The sequence below is a fragment of the Chiloscyllium plagiosum genome, unplaced genomic scaffold (assembly GCF_037043375.1).
Source record: "Chiloscyllium plagiosum isolate Xiang-an unplaced genomic scaffold, Cpla_swu_hap1 HiC_scaffold_6, whole genome shotgun sequence".
NCBI lineage: Eukaryota > Metazoa > Chordata > Chondrichthyes > Orectolobiformes > Hemiscylliidae > Chiloscyllium > Chiloscyllium plagiosum.
In genome coordinates this window covers 54,883,975-54,903,107 of record NW_028270144.1, presented here as the reverse complement: position 1 = coordinate 54,903,107, position 19,133 = coordinate 54,883,975, and positions in this window count along the sequence as shown.

Sequence of the window (19,133 nt, the reverse complement as noted above, 5' to 3'; positions counted from 1 at the left end):
GAGAGAGAACACACGAGAGAGAGAGAGAGAAAACACACGAAGAGAGAGAGAGAGAAAACACACGAGAGCGAGAGAGAGAGAGAGAACACACGAGAGCGAGAGAGAGTACACACGAGAGCGAGAGAGAGAGAGAGAACACACGAGAGCGAGAGAGAGAGAGAGAACACACGAGAGGGAGAGAGAAAACACACGAGAGAGAGAGAAAACACACAAGAGCGAGCGAGAGAGAAAACACACGAGAGAGAGAGAGAAAACACATCAGAGAGAGAGAGAGAGAACACACGAGAGCGAGAGAGAGAGAGAACACACGAGAGAGAGAGAGAACACACGAGAGAGAGAGAACACACGAGAGAGAGAGAGAGAAAACACATGAGAGAGAGAGAGAAAACACACGAGAGCCAGAGAGAGAGAGAGAACAGACGAGAGTGAGAGAGAGAACACACAAGAGTGAGAGAGAACACACGAGAGTGAGAGAGCAAGAGAACACACGAGAGTGAGAGAGAGAGAGAGAGAACACACGAGAGTGAGAGAGAGAGAGAGAGAACACACGAGAGTGAGAGAGAGAGAGAACATATGAGAGTGAGAGAGAGAGAGAGAACACACGAGAGCAAGAGAGAGACAGAACACACGAGAGAGAGAGAGAACACACACGATAAAGAGAGAGAACACTCGAGAGAGAGAGAGAGAAAGAGAGAAAACACACGAGAGAGAGAGAAAACACACAAGAGAGAGAGAACACACGAGTGAGAGAGAACACACGAGTGAGAGAGAACACAAGAGTGAGAGAGAACACACGGGTGAGAGCGAACACACGAGAGAGAGAGAACACATGAGAGGGAGAGAGAAAACACATGAGAGAGAGAGAGAAAACACACAAGAGCGAGCAACAGAGAAAACACACGAGAGAGAGAGAGAAAACACGTCAGAGAGAGAGATAGAATACACGAGAGAGAGAGAGAACACACGAGAGAGAGAGAGAGAACACACGAGAGCGAGAGGGAGAACACACGAGAGCGAGAGAGAGAGACAGAAAACACGAGAGCAAGAGAGAGAGAGAACACACGAGAGCGAGAGAGAGAGAGAGAACACATGAGAGCGAGAGAGAACACACGAGAGCGAGAGAGAACACACGCGAGAGAGAGAGAGAAAACACACGAAGAGAGAGAGAGAAACACACGAGAGCGAGAGAGAGAGAGAGAACCCACGAGAGAGAGAGAGAGAAAACACATGAGAGAGAGAGAGAAAACACACGAGAGCCAGAGAGAGAGAGAGAACACAGGAGAGTGAGAGAGAGAACACACAAGAGTGAGAGAGAACACACGAGAGTGAGTGAGCAAGAGAACACACGAGAGTGAGAGAGAGAGAGAGAGAGAGAACACACGAGAGAGAGAGAGAGAGAGAGAACACACGAGAGTGAGAGAGAGAGAGAACATGCGAGAGTGAGAGAGAGAGAGAGAACACACGAGAGTGAGAGGGAGAACACACGAGAGCGAGAGAGAGAGACAGAACACACGAGAGCGAGATAGAGAGAGAACGCTCGAGAGCGAGAGAGAGAGAGAGAACACATGAGAGCGAGAGAGAACACACGAGAGCGAGAGAGAACACACGAGAGAGAGAGTGAGAAAACACACGAAGAGAGAGAGAGAGAGAACACACGATAGCGAGAGAGAGTACACACGAGAGCGAGAGAGAGAGAGAGAACACACGAGAGCGAGAGAGAGAGAGAGAACACACGAGAGCGAGAGAGAAAACGCACGAGAGAGAGATAACACACAAGAGCGAGCGAGAGAGAAAACACACGAGAGAGAGAGAGAAAACACATCAGAGAGAGAGAGAGAACACACGAGAGCGAGAGAGAGAGAGAACACATGAGAGAGAGAGAGAACACACGAGAGAGAGAGAACACACGAGAGAGAGAGAGAGAAAACACATGAGAGAGAGAGAGAAAACACACGAGAGCCAGAGAGAGAGAGAGAACACACGAGAGTGAGAGAGAGAACACACAAGAGTGAGAGAGAACACACGAGAGTGAGAGAGCAAAAGAACACACGAGAGTGAGAGAGAGAGAGAGAGAACACATGAGAGTGAGAGAGAGAGAGAGAACACACGAGAGTGAGAGAGAGAGAGAACACACGAGAATGAGAGAGAGAGAGAACATACGAGAGTGAGAGAGAGAGAGAGAGAACACACGAGAGCGAGAGAGAGACAGAACACACGAGAGAGAGAGAGAACACACACGATAGAGAGAGAGAACACTCGAGAGAGAGAGAGAGAAAGAGAGAAAATACGCGAGAGAGAGAGAAAACACACAAGAGAGAGAGAACACATGAGTGAGAGAGAATACACGAGTGAGAGAGAACACAAGAGTGAGAGAGAACACACGGGTGAGAGCGAACACACGAGAGAGGGAGAACACACGAGAGGGAGAGAGAAAACACGAGAGAGAGAGAGAAAACACACGAGAGCCAGAGAGAGAGAGAGAACACACGAGAGTGAGAGAGAGAACACACAAGAGTGAGAGAGAACACACGAGAGTGAGAGAGCAAGAGAACACACGAGAGTGAGAGAGAGAGAGAGAACACACGAGAGTGAGAGAGAGAGAGAACACACGAGAGTGAGAGAGAGAGAGAACATACGAGAGTGAGAGAGAGAGAGAGAACACACGAGAGCGAGAGAGAGACAGAACACACGAGAGAGAGAGAGAACACACACGATAGAGAGAGAGAACACTCGAGAGAGAGAGAGAGAAAGAGAGAAAACACACAAGAGAGAGAGAAAACACACAAGAGAGAGAGAACACACGAGAGCGAGAGTGAGAGAGAGAACACACGAGAGCGAGAGAGAGAGAGAACACACGAGAGAGAGAGAGAACACACGAGAGAGAGAGAACACACGAGAGAGAGAGAGAGAAAACACATGAGAGAGAGAGAGAAAACACACGAGAGCCAGAGAGAGAGAGAACAGACGAGAGTGAGAGAGAGAACACACAAGAGTGAGAGAGAACACACGAGAGTGAGAGAGCAAGAGAACACACGAGAGTGAGAGAGAGAGAGAGAACACACGAGAGTGAGAGAGAGAGAGAGAGAACACACGAGAGTGAGAGAGAGAGAGAACATATGAGAGTGAGAGAGAGAGAGAGAACACACGAGAGCAAGAGAGAGACAGAACACACGAGAGAGAGAGAGAACACACACGATAAAGAGAGAGAACACTCGAGAGAGAGAGAGAGAAAGAGAGAAAACACACGAGAGAGAGAGAAAACACACAAGAGAGAGAGAACACACGAGTGAGAGAGAACACACGAGTGAGAGAGAACACAAGAGTGAGAGAGAACACACGGGTGAGAGCGAACACACGAGAGAGAGAGAACACATGAGAGGGAGAGAGAAAACACATGAGAGAGAGAGAGAAAACACACAAGAGCGAGCAACAGAGAAAACACACGAGAGAGAGAGAGAAAACACGTCAGAGAGAGAGATAGAATACACGAGAGAGAGAGAGAACACACGAGAGAGAGAGAGAGAACACACGAGAGCGAGAGGGAGAACACACGAGAGCGAGAGAGAGAGACAGAAAACACGAGAGCAAGAGAGAGAGAGAACACACGAGAGCGAGAGAGAGAGAGAGAACACATGAGAGCGAGAGAGAACACACGAGAGCGAGAGAGAACACACGCGAGAGAGAGAGAGAAAACACACGAAGAGAGAGAGAGAAACACACGAGAGCGAGAGAGAGAGAGAGAACCCACGAGAGAGAGAGAGAGAAAACACATGAGAGAGAGAGAGAAAACACACGAGAGCCAGAGAGAGAGAGAGAACACAGGAGAGTGAGAGAGAGAACACACAAGAGTGAGAGAGAACACACGAGAGTGAGTGAGCAAGAGAACACACGAGAGTGAGAGAGAGAGAGAGAGAGAGAACACACGAGAGAGAGAGAGAGAGAGAGAACACACGAGAGTGAGAGAGAGAGAGAACATGCGAGAGTGAGAGAGAGAGAGAGAACACACGAGAGTGAGAGGGAGAACACACGAGAGCGAGAGAGAGAGACAGAACACACGAGAGCGAGATAGAGAGAGAACGCTCGAGAGCGAGAGAGAGAGAGAGAACACATGAGAGCGAGAGAGAACACACGAGAGCGAGAGAGAACACACGAGAGAGAGAGTGAGAAAACACACGAAGAGAGAGAGAGAGAGAACACACGATAGCGAGAGAGAGTACACACGAGAGCGAGAGAGAGAGAGAGAACACACGAGAGCGAGAGAGAGAGAGAGAACACACGAGAGCGAGAGAGAAAACGCACGAGAGAGAGATAACACACAAGAGCGAGCGAGAGAGAAAACACACGAGAGAGAGAGAGAAAACACATCAGAGAGAGAGAGAGAACACACGAGAGCGAGAGAGAGAGAGAACACATGAGAGAGAGAGAGAACACACGAGAGAGAGAGAACACACGAGAGAGAGAGAGAGAAAACACATGAGAGAGAGAGAGAAAACACACGAGAGCCAGAGAGAGAGAGAGAACACACGAGAGTGAGAGAGAGAACACACAAGAGTGAGAGAGAACACACGAGAGTGAGAGAGCAAAAGAACACACGAGAGTGAGAGAGAGAGAGAGAGAACACATGAGAGTGAGAGAGAGAGAGAGAACACACGAGAGTGAGAGAGAGAGAGAACACACGAGAATGAGAGAGAGAGAGAACATACGAGAGTGAGAGAGAGAGAGAGAGAACACACGAGAGCGAGAGAGAGACAGAACACACGAGAGAGAGAGAGAACACACACGATAGAGAGAGAGAACACTCGAGAGAGAGAGAGAGAAAGAGAGAAAATACGCGAGAGAGAGAGAAAACACACAAGAGAGAGAGAACACATGAGTGAGAGAGAATACACGAGTGAGAGAGAACACAAGAGTGAGAGAGAACACACGGGTGAGAGCGAACACACGAGAGAGGGAGAACACACGAGAGGGAGAGAGAAAACACGAGAGAGAGAGAGAAAACACACGAGAGCCAGAGAGAGAGAGAGAACACACGAGAGTGAGAGAGAGAACACACAAGAGTGAGAGAGAACACACGAGAGTGAGAGAGCAAGAGAACACACGAGAGTGAGAGAGAGAGAGAGAACACACGAGAGTGAGAGAGAGAGAGAACACACGAGAGTGAGAGAGAGAGAGAACATACGAGAGTGAGAGAGAGAGAGAGAACACACGAGAGCGAGAGAGAGACAGAACACACGAGAGAGAGAGAGAACACACACGATAGAGAGAGAGAACACTCGAGAGAGAGAGAGAGAAAGAGAGAAAACACACAAGAGAGAGAGAAAACACACAAGAGAGAGAGAACACACGAGAGCGAGAGTGAGAGAGAGAACACACGAGAGCGAGAGAGAGAGAGAACACACGAGAGCGAGAGAGAGAGAGAGAACACATGAGAGCGAGAGAGAACACACGAGAGCGAGAGAGAACACACGCGAGAGAGAGAGAGAAAACACATGAAGAGAGAGAGAGAAAAACACACGAGAGCGAGAGAGAGAGAGAGAACCCACGAGAGAGAGAGAGAGAAAACACATGAGAGAGAGAGAGAAAACACACGAGAGCCAGAGAGAGAGAGAACACACGAGAGTGAGAGAGAGAACACACAAGAGTGAGAGAGAACACACGAGAGTGAGTGAGCAAGAGAACACACGAGAGTGAGAGAGAGAGAGAGAGAGAGAACACACGAGAGAGAGAGAGAGAGAGAGAACACACGAGAGTGAGAGAGAGAGAGAACATACGAGAGTGAGAGAGAGAGAGAGAACACACGAGAGCGAGAGAGAGACAGAACACACGAGAGAGAGAGAGAACACACACGATAGAGAGAGAGAACACTCGAGAGAGAGAGAGAGAAAGAGAGAAAACACACGAGAGAGAGAGAAAACACACAAGAGAGAGAGAACACACGAGTGAGAGAGAACACACGAGTGAGAGAGAACACAAGAGTGAGAGAGAACACACGGGTGAGAGCGAACACACGAGAGAGAGAACACACGAGAGGGAGAGAGAAAACACATGAGAGAGAGAGAGAAAACACACAAGAGCGAGCGACAGAGAAAACACACGAGAGAGAGAGAGAAAACACGTCAGAGAGAGAGAGAGAATACACGAGAGAGAGAGAACACACGAGAGAGAGAGAGAGAGAACACACGAGAGTGAGAGGGAGAACACACGAGAGCGAGAGAGAGAGACAGAACACACGAGAGCGAGATAGAGAGAGAACGCACGAGAGCGAGAGAGAGAGAGAGAACACATGAGAGTGAGAGAGAACACACGAGAGCGAGAGAGAACACACGAGAGAGAGAGAGAGAAAACACACGAAGAGAGAGAGAGAGAGAACACACGAGAGCGAGAGAGAGAGAGAGAACACACGAGAGCGAGAGAGAGTGAGGGAACACACGAGAGCGAGAGAGAGACAGAGAGAACACACGAGAGGGAGAGAGAAAACGCACGAGAGAGAGATAACACACAAGAGCGAGCGAGAGAGAAAACACACGAGAGAGAGAGAAAACACATCAGAGAGAGAGAGAGAACACACGAGAGCGAGAGAGAGAGAGAACACATGAGAGAGAGAGAGAACACACGAGAGAGAGAGAACACACGAGAGAGAGAGAGAGAAAACACATGAGAGAGAGAGAGAAAACACACGAGAGCCAGAGAGAGAGAGAGAACACACGAGAGTGAGAGAGAGAACACACAAGAGTGAGAGAGAACACACGAGAGTGAGAGAGCAAGAGAACATACGAGAGTGAGAGAGAGAGAGAGAACACATGAGAGTGAGAGAGAGAGAGAACACACGAGAGTGAGAGAGAGAGAGAACATACGAGAGTGAGAGAGAGAGAGAGAACACACGAGAGCGAGAGAGAGACAGAACACACGAGAGAGAGGGAGAACACACACGATAGAGAGAGAGAACACTCGAGAGAGAGAGAAAGAGAGAAAATACGCGAGAGAGAGAGAAAACACACAAGAGCGAGCGAGAGAGAAAACACATGAGAGAGAGAGAGAAAACACATCAGAGAGAGAGAGAGAGAACACACGAGAGCGAGAGAGAGAGAGAACACACGAGAGAGAGAGAACACACGAGAGAGAGAGAGAGAGAGAACACATGAGAGCGAGAGAGACCACACGAGAGCGAGAGAGAACACACGAGAGAGATGGAGAGAAAACACACGAAGAGAGAGAGAGAGAAAAAACACACGAGAGCGAGAGAGAGAGAGAGAACACACGAGAGCGAGAGAGAGAACACACGAGAGCGAGAGAGAGAGAGAGAGAACACACGAGAGCGAGAGAGAGAGAGAACACACGAGAGCGAGAGAGAGAGAGAGAACACATGAGAGCGAGAGAGAGAGAGAACATACGAGAGTGAGAGAGAGAGAGAGAACACTCAAGAGCGAGAGAGAGAGAGAACCCACGAGAGCGAGAGAGAGAGAGAGAACACACGAGAGCGAGAGGGAGACAGAACACACGAGAGAGAGAGAGAGAACACACACGATAGAGAGAGAGAACACTCGAGAGAGAGAGAGAGAGAGAAAGAGAGAAAACACACGAGAGAAAGAGAAAACACACGAGAGAGAGAGAACACCCAAGTGAGAGAGAACACACGAGTGAGAGAGAACACAAGAGTGAGAGAGAACTCACGGGTGAGAGCGAACACACGAGAGAGAGAGAACACACGAGAGAGAGAGAGAAAACACACGAGAGAGGGAGAAAACACACAAGAGCGAGCGAGAGAGAAAACACACGAGAGAGAGAGAGAAAACACATCAGAGAGAGAGAGAGAACACACGAGAGAGAGAGAACACATGAGAGAGAGCGAGAGAGAGAACACACGAGAGAGAGAGAAAACACATGAGAGAGAGAGAGAGAGGACACACGAGAGAGAGCGAGAGAGAGAACACACGAGAGCGAGAGAGAGAGTACACACGAGAGCGAGAGAGAGAGAATATACGAGAGTGAGAGAGACAGAGAGCGAACACACGAGAGTGAGAGAGAGAGAGAACACACGAGAGTGAGGGAGAGAGAGAACACACGAGAGCGAGAGAGAGAGAGAGAACACATGAGAGCGAGAGAGAACACACGAGAGCAAGAGAGAACACACGAGAGAGAGAGAGAGAAAACACACGAAGAGAGAGAGAGAGAGAAAACACGCGAGAGAGAGAACACACAAGAGCAAGAGAGAGAACGCACGAGAGCGAGAGAGAGAGAGAGAACACACGAAAGCGAGAGAGAGAGAGAACACACGAGAGCGAGAGAGAGAGAGAGAACACATGAGAGCGAGAGAGAACACACGAGAGCGAGAGAGAACACACGAGAGAGAGAGAGAGAAAACACACGAAGAGAGAGAGAGAGAAAACACACGAGAGCGACAGAGAGAGAGAGAACACACGAGAGCGAGAGAGAGTACACACGAGAGCGAGTGAGAGAGATAGAACACACGAGAGTGAGAGAGAGAGAGAGAACACACGAGAGGGAGAGAGAAAACACACGAGAGAGAGAGAAAACACACAAGAGCGAGCGAGAGAGAAAACACATGAGAGAGAGAGAGAAAACACATCAGAGAGAGAGAGAGAGAACACACGAGAGCGAGCGAGAGAGAGAACACACGAGAGAGAGAGAACACACGAGAGAGAGAGAACACACGAGAGAGAGAGAGAGAAAACACATGAGAGAGAGAGAGAAAACACACGAGAGCCAGAGAGAGAGAGAGAACACACGAGAGTGAGAGAGAGAACACACAAGTGTGAGAGAGAACACACGAGAGTGAGAGAGCAAGAGAACACACGAGAGTGAGAGAGAGAGAGAGAGAACACACGAGAGTGAGAGAGAGAGAGAGAGAACACACGAGAGTGAGAGAGAGAGAGAACATACGAGAGTGAGAGAGAGAGAGAACACACGAGAGCGAGAGAGAGACAGAACACACGAGAGAGTGAGAGAACACACACGATAAAGAGAGAGAACACTCGAGAGAGAGAGAGAGAGAAAGAGAGAAAACACACGAGAGAGAGAGAAAACACACAAGAGAGAGAGAACACACGAGTGAGAGAGAACACACGAGTGAGAGAGAACACAAGAGTGAGAGGGAACACACGGGTGAGAGCGAACACACGAGAGAGAGAGAACACATGAGAGGGAGAGAGAAAACACATGAGAGAGAGAGAGAAAACACACAAGAGCGAGCGAGAGAGAAAGCACACGAGAGAGAGAGAGAAAACACATCAGAGAGAGAGAGAGAACACACGAGAGAGAGAGAACACATGAGAGAGAGCGAGAGAGAGAACACACGAGAGAGAGAGAAAACACATGAGAGAGAGAGAGAGAGGACACACGAGAGAGAGCGAGAGAGAGAACACACGAGAGCGAGAGAGAGAGTACACACGAGAGCGAGAGAGAGAGAATATACGAGAGTGAGAGAGACAGAGAGAGAACACACGAGAGTGAGAGAGAGAGAGAACACACGAGAGTGAGGGAGAGAGAGAACACACGAGAGCGAGAGAGAGAGAGAACACATGAGAGCGAGAGAGAACACACGAGAGCAAGAGAGAACACACGAGAGAGAGAGAGAAAACACACGAAGAGAGAGAGAGAGAAAAAACACGCGAGAGAGAGAACACACAAGAGCAAGAGAGAGAACACACGAGAGCGAGAGAGAGAGAGAGAACACATGAAAGCGAGAGAGAGAGAGAACACACGAGAGCGAGAGAGAGAGAGAGAACACATGAGAGCGAGAGAGAACACACGAGAGCGAGAGAGAACACACGAGAGAGAGAGAGAGAAAACACACGAAGAGAGAGAGAGAGAAAACACACGAGAGCGAGAGAGAGAGAGAGAACACACGAGAGCGAGAGAGAGTACACACGAGAGCGAGAGAGAGAGAGAGAACACACGAGAGCGAGAGAGAGAGAGAGAACACACGAGAGGGAGAGAGAAAACACACGAGAGAGAGAGAAAACACACAAGAGCGAGCGAGAGAGAAAACACACGAGAGAGAGAGAGAAAACACATCAGAGAGAGAGAGAGAGAACACACGAGAGCGAGAGAGAGAGAGAACACACGAGAGAGAGAGAGAACACACGAGAGAGAGAGAACACACGAGAGAGAGAGAGAGAAAACACATGAGAGAGAGAGAGAAAACACACGAGAGCCAGAGAGAGAGAGAGAACAGACGAGAGTGAGAGAGAGAACACACAAGAGTGAGAGAGAACACACGAGAGTGAGAGAGCAAGAGAACACACGAGAGTGAGAGAGAGAGAGAGAGAACACACGAGAGTGAGAGAGAGAGAGAGAGAACACACGAGAGTGAGAGAGAGAGAGAACATATGAGAGTGAGAGAGAGAGAGAGAACACACGAGAGCAAGAGAGAGACAGAACACACGAGAGAGAGAGAGAACACACACGATAAAGAGAGAGAACACTCGAGAGAGAGAGAGAGAAAGAGAGAAAACACACGAGAGAGAGAGAAAACACACAAGAGAGAGAGAACACACGAGTGAGAGAGAACACACGAGTGAGAGAGAACACAAGAGTGAGAGAGAACACACGGGTGAGAGCGAACACACGAGAGAGAGAGAACACATGAGAGGGAGAGAGAAAACACATGAGAGAGAGAGAGAAAACACACAAGAGCGAGCAACAGAGAAAACACACGAGAGAGAGAGAGAAAACACGTCAGAGAGAGAGATAGAATACACGAGAGAGAGAGAGAACACACGAGAGAGAGAGAGAGAACACACGAGAGCGAGAGGGAGAACACACGAGAGCGAGAGAGAGAGACAGAAAACACGAGAGCAAGAGAGAGAGAGAACACACGAGAGCGAGAGAGAGAGAGAGAACACATGAGAGCGAGAGAGAACACACGAGAGCGAGAGAGAACACACGCGAGAGAGAGAGAGAAAACACACGAAGAGAGAGAGAGAAACACACGAGAGCGAGAGAGAGAGAGAGAACCCACGAGAGAGAGAGAGAGAAAACACATGAGAGAGAGAGAGAAAACACACGAGAGCCAGAGAGAGAGAGAGAACACAGGAGAGTGAGAGAGAGAACACACAAGAGTGAGAGAGAACACACGAGAGTGAGTGAGCAAGAGAACACACGAGAGATAGAGAGAGAGAGAGAGAGAGAACACACGAGAGAGAGAGAGAGAGAGAGAACACACGAGAGTGAGAGAGAGAGAGAACATGCGAGAGTGAGAGAGAGAGAGAGAACACACGAGAGTGAGAGGGAGAACACACGAGAGCGAGAGAGAGAGACAGAACACACGAGAGCGAGATAGAGAGAGAACGCTCGAGAGCGAGAGAGAGAGAGAGAACACATGAGAGCGAGAGAGAACACACGAGAGCGAGAGAGAACACACGAGAGAGAGAGTGAGAAAACACACGAAGAGAGAGAGAGAGAGAACACACGATAGCGAGAGAGAGTACACACGAGAGCGAGAGAGAGAGAGAGAACACACGAGAGCGAGAGAGAGAGAGAGAACACACGAGAGCGAGAGAGAAAACGCACGAGAGAGAGATAACACACAAGAGCGAGCGAGAGAGAAAACACACGAGAGAGAGAGAGAAAACACATCAGAGAGAGAGAGAGAACACACGAGAGCGAGAGAGAGAGAGAACACATGAGAGAGAGAGAGAACACACGAGAGAGAGAGAACACACGAGAGAGAGAGAGAGAAAACACATGAGAGAGAGAGAGAAAACACACGAGAGCCAGAGAGAGAGAGAGAACACACGAGAGTGAGAGAGAGAACACACAAGAGTGAGAGAGAACACACGAGAGTGAGAGAGCAAAAGAACACACGAGAGTGAGAGAGAGAGAGAGAGAACACATGAGAGTGAGAGAGAGAGAGAGAACACACGAGAGTGAGAGAGAGAGAGAACACACGAGAATGAGAGAGAGAGAGAACATACGAGAGTGAGAGAGAGAGAGAGAGAACACACGAGAGCGAGAGAGAGACAGAACACACGAGAGAGAGAGAGAACACACACGATAGAGAGAGAGAACACTCGAGAGAGAGAGAGAGAAAGAGAGAAAATACGCGAGAGAGAGAGAAAACACACAAGAGAGAGAGAACACATGAGTGAGAGAGAATACACGAGTGAGAGAGAACACAAGAGTGAGAGAGAACACACGGGTGAGAGCGAACACACGAGAGAGGGAGAACACACGAGAGGGAGAGAGAAAACACGAGAGAGAGAGAGAAAACACACGAGAGCCAGAGAGAGAGAGAGAACACACGAGAGTGAGAGAGAGAACACACAAGAGTGAGAGAGAACACACGAGAGTGAGAGAGCAAGAGAACACACGAGAGTGAGAGAGAGAGAGAGAACACACGAGAGTGAGAGAGAGAGAGAACACACGAGAGTGAGAGAGAGAGAGAACATACGAGAGTGAGAGAGAGAGAGAGAACACACGAGAGCGAGAGAGAGACAGAACACACGAGAGAGAGAGAGAACACACACGATAGAGAGAGAGAACACTCGAGAGAGAGAGAGAGAAAGAGAGAAAACACACAAGAGAGAGAGAAAACACACAAGAGAGAGAGAACACACGAGAGCGAGAGTGAGAGAGAGAACACACGAGAGCGAGAGAGAGAGAGAACACACGAGAGCGAGAGAGAGAGAGAGAACACATGAGAGCGAGAGAGAACACACGAGAGCGAGAGAGAACACACGCGAGAGAGAGAGAGAAAACACATGAAGAGAGAGAGAGAAAAACACACGAGAGCGAGAGAGAGAGAGAGAACCCACGAGAGAGAGAGAGAGAAAACACATGAGAGAGAGAGAGAAAACACACGAGAGCCAGAGAGAGAGAGAACACACGAGAGTGAGAGAGAGAACACACAAGAGTGAGAGAGAACACACGAGAGTGAGTGAGCAAGAGAACACACGAGAGTGAGAGAGAGAGAGAGAGAGAGAACACACGAGAGAGAGAGAGAGAGAGAGAACACACGAGAGTGAGAGAGAGAGAGAACATACGAGAGTGAGAGAGAGAGAGAGAACACACGAGAGCGAGAGAGAGACAGAACACACGAGAGAGAGAGAGAACACACACGATAGAGAGAGAGAACACTCGAGAGAGAGAGAGAGAAAGAGAGAAAACACACGAGAGAGAGAGAAAACACACAAGAGAGAGAGAACACACGAGTGAGAGAGAACACACGAGTGAGAGAGAACACAAGAGTGAGAGAGAACACACGGGTGAGAGCGAACACACGAGAGAGAGAACACACGAGAGGGAGAGAGAAAACACATGAGAGAGAGAGAGAAAACACACAAGAGCGAGCGACAGAGAAAACACACGAGAGAGAGAGAGAAAACACGTCAGAGAGAGAGAGAGAATACACGAGAGAGAGAGAACACACGAGAGAGAGAGAGAGAGAACACACGAGAGTGAGAGGGAGAACACACGAGAGCGAGAGAGAGAGACAGAACACACGAGAGCGAGATAGAGAGAGAACGCACGAGAGCGAGAGAGAGAGAGAGAACACATGAGAGTGAGAGAGAACACACGAGAGCGAGAGAGAACACACGAGAGAGAGAGAGAGAAAACACACGAAGAGAGAGAGAGAGAGAACACACGAGAGTGAGAGAGAGAGAGAGAACACACGAGAGCGAGAGAGAGTGAGGGAACACACGAGAGCGAGAGAGAGACAGAGAGAACACACGAGAGGGAGAGAGAAAACGCACGAGAGAGAGATAACACACAAGAGCGAGCGAGAGAGAAAACACACGAGAGAGAGAGAAAACACATCAGAGAGAGAGAGAGAACACACGAGAGCGAGAGAGAGAGAGAACACATGAGAGAGAGAGAGAACACACGAGAGAGAGAGAACACACGAGAGAGAGAGAGAGAAAACACATGAGAGAGAGAGAGAAAACACACGAGAGCCAGAGAGAGAGAGAGAACACACGAGAGTGAGAGAGAGAACACACAAGAGTGAGAGAGAACACACGAGAGTGAGAGAGCAAGAGAACATACGAGAGTGAGAGAGAGAGAGAGAACACATGAGAGTGAGAGAGAGAGAGAACACACGAGAGTGAGAGAGAGAGAGAACATACGAGAGTGAGAGAGAGAGAGAGAACACACGAGAGCGAGAGAGAGACAGAACACACGAGAGAGAGGGAGAACACACACGATAGAGAGAGAGAACACTCGAGAGAGAGAGAGAGAGAAAATACGCGAGAGAGAGAGAAAACACACAAGAGAGAGAGAACACACGAGTGAGAGAGAACACACGAGTGAGAGAGAACACAAGAGTGAGAGAGAACACACGGGTGAGAGCGAACACACGAGAGAGGGAGAACACACGAGTGGGAGAGAGAAAACACATGAGAGAGAGAGAGAAAACACACAAGAGCGAGCGACAGAGAAAACACACGAGAGAGAGAGAAAACACATCAGAGAGAGAGAGAGAACACACGAGAGAGAGAGAGAACACACGAGAGTGAGAGATAGAACACACGAGAGCGAGAGAGAGAACACACGAGAGCGTGAGTGAGAGAGAGAACACACGAGAGCGAGAGAGAGAGAGAACACACGAGAGCGAGAGAGAGAGAGAGAACACATGAGAGCGAGAGAGAACACATGAGAGCGAGAGAGAACACACGCGAGAGAGAGAGAGAAAACATACGAAGAGAGAGAGAGAAACACACGAGAGCGAGAGAGAGAGAGAGAGAACCTACGAGAGAGAGAGAGAGAAAACACATGAGAGAGAGAGAGAAAACACACGAGAGCCAGAGAGAGAGAGAGAACACACGAGAGCGAGAGAGAGAACACACAAGAGTGAGAGAGAACACACGAGAGTGAGTGAGCAAGAGAACACACGAGAGTGAGAGAGAGAGAGAGAACACACGAGAGAGAGAGAGAGAGAGAGAACACACGAGAGTGAGAGAGAGAGAGAACATACGAGAGAGAGAGAGAGAGAGAGAACACACGAGAGCGAGAGAGAGACAGAACACACGAGAGAGAGAGAGAACACACACGATAGAGAGAGAGAACACTCGAGAGAGAGAGAGAGAGAGAGAAAGAGAGAAAACACACGAGAGAGAGAGAAAACACACAAGAGAGAGAGAACACAAGAGTGAGAGAGAACACACGAGTGAGAGAGAACACAATAGTGAGAGAGAACACACGGGTGAGAGCGAACACACGGGAGAGAGAGAACACACGAGAGGGAGAGAGAAAACACATGAGAGAGAGAGAGAAAACACACAAGAGCGAGCGACAGAGAAAACACACGAGAGAGAGAGAGAAAACACGTCAGAGAGAGAGAGAGAATACACGAGAGAGAGAGAGAACACACGAGAGAGAGAGAGAGAGAACACACGAGAGCGAGAGGGAGAACACACAAGAGCGAGAGAGAGAGACAGAAAACACGAGAGCAAGAGAGAGAGAGAACACACGAGAGCGAGAGAGAGAGAGAACACATGAGAGCGAGAGAGAACACACGAGAGCGAGAGAGAACACACGCGAGAGAGAGAGAGAAAACATACGAAGAGAGAGAGAGAAACACACGAGAGCGAGAGAGAGAGAGAGAGAACCTACGAGAGAGAGAGAGAGAAAACACATGAGAGAGAGAGAGAAAACACACGAGAGCCAGAGAGAGAGAGAGAACACACGAGAGTGAGAGAGAGAACACACAAGAGTGAGAGAGAACACACGAGAGTGAGTGAGCAAGAGAACACACGAGAGTGAGAGAGAGAGAGAGAGAACACACGAGAGTGAGAGAGAGAGAGAACATACGAGAGTGAGAGAGAGAGAGAGAACACACGAGAGCGAGAGAGAGACAGAACACACGAGAGAGAGAGAGAACACACACGATAGAGAGAGAGAACACTCGAGAGAGAGAGAGAGAGAGAGAAAGAGAGAAAACACACGAGAGAGAGAGAAAACACACAAGAGAGAGAGAACACAAGAGTGAGAGAGAACACACGAGTGAGAGAGAACACAATAGTGAGAGAGAACACACGGGTGAGAGCGAACACACGGGAGAGAGAGAACACACGAGAGGGAGAGAGAAAACACATGAGAGAGAGAGAGAAAACACACAAGAGCGAGCGACAGAGAAAACACACGAGAGAGAGAGAGAAAACACGTCAGAGAGAGAGAGAGAATACACGAGAGAGAGAGAGAACACACGAGAGAGAGAGAGAGAGAACACACGAGAGCGAGAGGGAGAACACACGAGAGCGAGAGAGAGAGACAGAAAACACGAGAGCAAGAGAGAGAGAGAACACACGAAAGCGAGAGAGAGAGAGAGAACACATGAGAGCGAGAGAGAACACACGAGAGCGAGAGAGAACACACGAGAGAGAGAGAGAGAAAACACACGAAGAGAGAGAGAGAACACACGAGAGCGAGAGAGAGTACACACGAGAGCGAGAGAGAGAGAGAGAACACACGAGAGCGAGAGAGAGAGAGAGAACACACGAGAGGGAGAGAGAAAACACACGAGAGAGAGAGAAAACACACAAGAGCGAGCGAGAGAGAAAACACACGAGAGAGAGAGAAAACACATCAGAGAGAGAGAGAGAGAACACACGAGAGCGAGAGAGAGAGAGAACACACGAGAGAGAGAGAGAACACACGAGAGAGAGAGAACACACGAGAGAGAGAGAGAGAAAACACATGAGAGAGAGAGGGAAAACACACGAGAGCCAGAGAGAGAGAGAGAACACACGAGAGAGAGAGAGAGAGAACACACGAGAGTGAGAGGGAGAACACACGAGAGCGAGAGAGAGAGACAGAACACACGAGAGCGAGATAGAGAGAGAACGCTCGAGAGCGAGAGAGAGAGAGAGAACACATGAGAGCGAGAGAGAACACACGAGAGCGAGAGAGAACACACGAGAGAGAGAGTGAGAAAACACACGAAGAGAGAGAGAGAGAGAACACACGAGAGCGAGAGAGAGTACACACGAGAGCGAGAGAGAGAGAGAGAACACACGAGAGCGAGAGAGAGAGAGAGAACACACGAGAGCGAGAGAGAAAACGCACGAGAGAGAGATAACACACAAGAGCGAGCGAGAGAGAAAACACACGAGAGAGAGAGAGAAAACACATCAGAGAGAGAGAGAGAACACACGAGAGCGAGAGAGAGAGAGAACACATGAGAGAGAGAGAGAACACACGAGAGAGAGAGAACACACGAGAGAGAGAGAGAGAAAACACATGAGAGAGAGAGAGAAAACACACGAGAGCCAGAGAGAGAGAGAGAACACACGAGAGTGAGAGAGAGAACACACAAGAGTGAGAGAGAACACACGAGAGTGAGCGAGCAAAAGAACACACGAGAGTGAGAGAGAGAGAGAGAGAACACATGAGAGTGAGAGAGAGAGAGAGAACACACGAGAGTGAGAGAGAGAGAGAACACACGAGAATGAGAGAGAGAGAGAACATACGAGAGTGAGAGAGAGAGAGAGAACACACGAGAGCGAGAGAGAGACAGAACACACGAGAGAGAGAGAGAACACACACGATAGAGAGAGAGAACACTCGAGAGAGAGAGAGAGAAAGAGAGAAAATACGCGAGAGAGAGAGAAAACACACAAGAGAGAGAGAACACATGAGTGAGAGAGAATACACGAGTGAGAGAGAACACAAGAGTGAGAGAGAACACACGGGTGAGAGCGAACACACGAGAGAGGGAGAACACACGAGAGGGAGAGAGAAAACACGAGAGAGAGAGAGAGAAAACACACGAGAGCCAGAGAGAGAGAGAGAGAACACACGAGAGTGAGAGAGAGAACACACAAGAGTGAGAGAGAACACACGAGAGTGAGAGAGCAAGAGAACACACGAGAGTGAGAGAGAGAGAGAGAACACACGAGAGTGAGAGAGAGAGAGAACACACGAGAATGAGAGAGAGAGAGAACATACGAGAGTGAGAGAGAGAGAGAGAACACACGAGAGCGAGAGAGAGACAGAACACACGAGAGAGAGAGAGAACACACACGATAGAGAGAGAGAACACTCGAGAGAGAGAGAGAGAAAGAGAGAAAATATGCGAGAGAGAGAGAAAACACACAAGAGAGAGAGAACACACGAGTGAGAGAGAATACACGAGTGAGAGAGAACACAAGAGTGAGAGAGAACACACGGGTGAGAGCGAACACACGAGAGAGGGAGAACACACGAGAGGGAGAGAGAAAACACGAGAGAGAGAGAGAGAGAAAACACACAAGAGCGAGCGACAGAGAAAACACACGAGAGAGAGAGAGAACTCACGAGAGCGAGAGGGAGAACACACGAGAGCGAGAGAGAGAGACAGAAAACACGAGAGCAAGAGAGAGAGAGAACACACGAGAGCGAGAGAGAGAGAACACATGAGAGCGAGAGAGAACACACGAGAGCGAGAGAGAACACACGAGAGAGAGAGAGAGAAAACACACGAAGAGAGAGAGAGAGAGAACACACGAGAGCGAGAGAGAGTACACACGAGAGCGAGAGAGAGAGAGAGAACACACGAGAGCGAGAGAGAGAGAGAGAACACACGAGAGGGAGAGAGAAAACACACGAGAGAGAGAGAAAACACACAAGAGCGAGCGAGAGAGAAAACACACGAGAGAGAGAGAGAAAACACATCAGAGAGAGAGAGAGAACACACGAGAGAGAGAGAGAACACACGAGAGTGAGAGAGAGAACACATGAGAGCGAGAGAGAGAACACACGAGAGCGAGAGAGAGAGAGAGAACACACGAGAGCGAGAGAGAGAGAGAACACACGAGAGCGAGAGAGAGAGAGAGAACACATGAGAGCGAGAGAGAACACACGAGAGCGAGAGAGAACACACGAGAGAGAGAGAGAGAGAGAAAACACACGAAGAGAGAGAGAGAAACACACGAGAGCGAGAGAGAGAGAGAGAACACACGAGAGAGAGAGAGAGAAAACACATGAGAGAGAGAGAGAGAGAGAGAACACACGAGAGGGAGAGAGAAAACACACGAGAGAGAGAGAGAACACACGAGAGTGAGAGATAGAACACACGAGAGCGAGAGAGAGAACACACGAGAGCGTGAGTGAGAGAGAGAACACACGAGAGCGAGAGAGAGAGAGAACACACGAGAGCGAGAGAGAGAGAGAGAACACATGAGAGCGAGAGAGAA